The sequence below is a fragment of the Gossypium hirsutum genome, chromosome A06 (assembly GCF_007990345.1).
Source record: "Gossypium hirsutum isolate 1008001.06 chromosome A06, Gossypium_hirsutum_v2.1, whole genome shotgun sequence".
NCBI lineage: Eukaryota > Viridiplantae > Streptophyta > Magnoliopsida > Malvales > Malvaceae > Gossypium > Gossypium hirsutum.
Window position 1 is genome coordinate 125,900,979 of NC_053429.1, and position 4,237 is coordinate 125,905,215.

The following is a 4,237-nucleotide window of genomic DNA, read 5'->3' on the forward strand; positions in this document are numbered from 1 at the left end:
CTCTTGATGAAGTGTTACATGTTCCAAACTTATCCTGTAATTTACTTTCAATCAGTAAACTAACTAAGGATGAAAGTGTCCTTGCTGAATTTTCTGCAACTGGTTGTGTGGTATAGGAACAGAAATCAGGGAGGATGATTGGCACTGCTAAAGTTGATGATGGTCTCTATATTTGGAATAAAGAAAGTGGACAAGAAGGGTTGGCTTTATCTATCTCCAAGGAAGATACAATTATGTTATGGCATTGTAGACTAGGACATCCGAACTTTTTGTACTTGAAGAAACACCTTCCACTGTTATTTAGAAATAAAAATGTTGATTCCTTGAAATATGAAATCTGTCAATTATCCAAACACACCCGTGTACCATACCCATTGAAACCCTATAACCAGTCCTAACCATTCTCTTTAATTCATAGTGACTTATGGGGAGCCAGCCGAGTGAAAAATATTACAGGGGCCAGGTGGTTCATAACTTTCATTGATGACCATACTAGGATTTGTTGGGTTTACCTTCCAAAAAAAATCAGAAACACCTAAAGTTATCCAAAACTTTCATTTAATGATTCGAACCCAGTTTAACTTTACCATACATACTCTCCGTACTGACAATGGGAGAGAATATTTTAATTCTATCCTGAGTCCTTATCTTTCGGGACAATGCATCATACACCAAAGTTCTTGTCCTAACATCCCTCAACAAAATGATATTTTTGAAAGAAAAAATCATCATCTCCTTGCTGTGGCTCGTGCACTAATGTTCACCATGGGGGTCCCAAAATACCTATGGGGAGAAGCTGTCCTAACAGCCTGCTATCTCATAAACTGACTACCATCAAAGGTTCTAAATTTCCAAACAACTATAAATATTCTTCAAAAGGCTTTTCGCTTATTTCGCGTTCCCAATCTTCTACCCAAAATCTTCGGCTGCAAATCTTTTGTCCATAATCACCAACCAAATCAATCCAAACTTGATCCTCGAGCCCATACTTGTGCTTTCATTGGCTATTCTCCAACACAAAAAGGCTATAAGTGTTATTCACCTACCTTTCGTCGACTGTTTATCTCTCGGGATGTCACATTTTTTGAGAATGAACCATACTTTACAACAGCTCATCTTCAGGGGGAGACTCTCAATGAAGATGAGGCTCTTAACACCCTCCTCATTATACCTCCTGATCCTACCATCACCATTACCAAGCCTACAAATCAGGGTGTTATTGTAGTTCCAGATTTAGACAATGGTTCCCTTGTGCAGTAAGAAATAGAAATAAGGCAGCCACTTGATCCAGAAAGGCTGCAAGAACAGGCTCCAGAACTACGAGTTTATTCTCGACGATAGCGTCCTCTTGAAGCTGAGACAATAGTGCCAAGTTCATCCTCAACCGAAGACTGTTCTGAAACAGAAGTATCACCTCTATTGCCATCCATCTACCTTCCAATTGCTGTTCGAAAGGGCACAAGAAGCTGCATTCAATACCCTATTTCCCGGTTTGTGTCCTATGGAAACTTATCTAAGTCTTATAGAGCTTTTGTATCTAATGTTGATTCTGTAGAAACACTAAAAAATATAGAAGAGGCTCTTGAATCTATTGAGTAGAGGAAAGCTATGATGGAAGAAATGAGGGCTTTTAAGGCAAATAAAACTTGAGAAGTCTCAGATCTACCTAGTGGGAAGAAGACTGTAGGATGCAAATGGATCTTCACCACAAAGTTTAAACCTGATGGCAGCATTGATCGACACAAAGCTCGACTCGTTGCTAAGGGTTTCACCCAAACCTATGGCTTAGACTATGACGAGACGTTCGCACCGGTTGCCAAACTAAACACCATTCTAGTTTTTTTATCCTTAGCTGTCAACATGGACTGGTCTTTGACTCAATTGGATGTAAAAAATGCATTCCTCAATGGAGAGTTAAATGAGAAACTGTACATGGATTTCCCACTCGGGTTTGAAGAAAGCAAGGGCCAAGTATGCAAGTTGAAGAAATTCTTATATGGGCTGAAACAGTCTCTAAGGGTGTGGTTCAGTCGATTTGCCAAGGCTATGATCAGTAGGAGCTACACCCAAGGGTAGGCAGATCATACCATGTTTTACAAGCATTCGAAAAGTGGGAAATGCTGCATCCTTATTGTTTATGTGGATGATATAATATTAACTGGGGTTGATTCAAGCGAAATTAAAAGTCTAAAAGAATTTCTTAGTGCTGAATTCGAACTTAAGGACTTAGGGAACCTTAAGTACTTCCTTGGAATGGAAGTAGCAAGGTCTAAAACAGGGATTTCCATCTCTCAAAGAAAGTATATCCTTAATCTATTATCTGAGGTTGGGATGTTGGGGTGTAAACCAGTCGAAACTCTCATGGAATTCAATCTTAAATTGGGAACTGATAAAGATGGAGAAGAAGTTGACAGTGGGAGATATCAATGACTGGTAGTAAAACTCATCTACCTATCTTACACCCGTCCAGACATAACCTTTGGTGTGAGTGTTATCAGCCAATATATGCATGCTCTAAGAGAGAAGCACTTGGAAGCTACTTACAAAATTTTAAGATATCTAAAGGGGACCCTTGGTAAGGCCTACACTTCAAGAAAACTGCCAGCCGAAGTGTGGAAATTTACACTAATGTAGACTGGGCAGGGTCTGTCAATGACAGACGTTCTATAAGTGGTTATTGTAGCTATATGTGGGGCAATCTTGTGACGTGGAGAAGCAAAAAATAGCCTGTTGTAGCACGCAGTAGCGTAGAAGCAAAGTATTGAGTACTATCCCATGGCATATGCGAAGGAATCTGGATACAATGACGAATGGGAGAACTAAAAGTGCTCTACACTAGACCTATAAAGATGTATTGTGACAACCAAGCAACTGTCAGCATAGCTCATAACCCTGTTCACCACGACTACACCAAATATGTAGAGATAGATCTCCATTTCCTCAAGGAAAAAATTGACTCAGGAGAAGTGTGCATCACCTACCTACCTACCAGGGAACAAGTTGCAGTTATGCTAACTAAAAGCTTGAACAGGAACATGTTCAAGGAAGTCATTAGCAAGCTGGGTTTGATAAATATCTACACTCCAGCTTGAGGGGGAGTGTTAGAATCCCTAAGATAAAGGACAGAATACTTGCCTTAGTCCTAGGAATTACCTTGTATAGTAGGATCTAATATTAATCTCTAATTCTTAGGAAATTACTGATTTCTAGGGATTGATTCCTTATTTGTACTTAGTTCTACCTATAAAAATTTGTAACCTAATTAAAATAAAATAACAATCTTCTCTCTAAAGTTTGTTCATATTTTATTCCTGGCTTGGCTTGATCAGTTCATTCAGGTCCTTTCAACTTGCTTCAACTCCATGTCAGCTTGTAAACCGAACTTGTCCAACTCATCAATGTTTGCAACTTCAATTTGTAGCTCTTATGATCTCATTGTGAGCTTATTTCCCTGATGCCTATTAACATACTCGAGTTGCTTCACGCATTCATCTTTTGCAACTTGTTTATGACTGCTGTCGGACACACCAAAGGCTAACCATCGAAGCCTAACTCTAGAGGAGCAAAAATGGCACAACCTCAAGACCAATATTTTTCTTCAACATACTGATATGAAAGAGAAGCTGTAACTTATAGGTCACCTTTATAAGGTTTCAGAAGAAGATGATAACTGCACTATTTTACTAATTGTGAAAAACATCATTATATATATGTGACTAAAAGATAAAGCTCCTAAATAATTTAAACAGAAACCAAATAGCTAAAACAAGAGAAAACTAAGGGATAGTAAAACTCAAATAATAACTCACTCAATATTAAGTAGTCTTGAGGCAGATAAAACTGGGTCTTTCACTAATACACCCTCTCAAGTTTAGTGGTGAGGTTCAGCAACTAACTTGGAGAGACTGTGACGAAAAAAAGCCTCAAGAAGAGCCTTGGTAAGATGTATGCAATTAGATCAGTTGCATGGACATGTGAAACAGCTAGCTCCTTGCGTTCAACATAATTCCAAACAAAATAAATATCAACCTCCAAATGTTTCATTTTAGTAAGCAACAGATGATGTTGGCAGCGAAAACTTGCACCAAAATTACCACGATGAGCCATTGATGGAGGAATTGGAGGAACCTGAAGCTCTTGTAAAAGATGCTTGACCCAAAGAGTTTCAGATGCAACTTCTATGGATGACTGTGCAATAGTTGGTTGCTTTTTCAATGATCAACTTATGAGAGATACC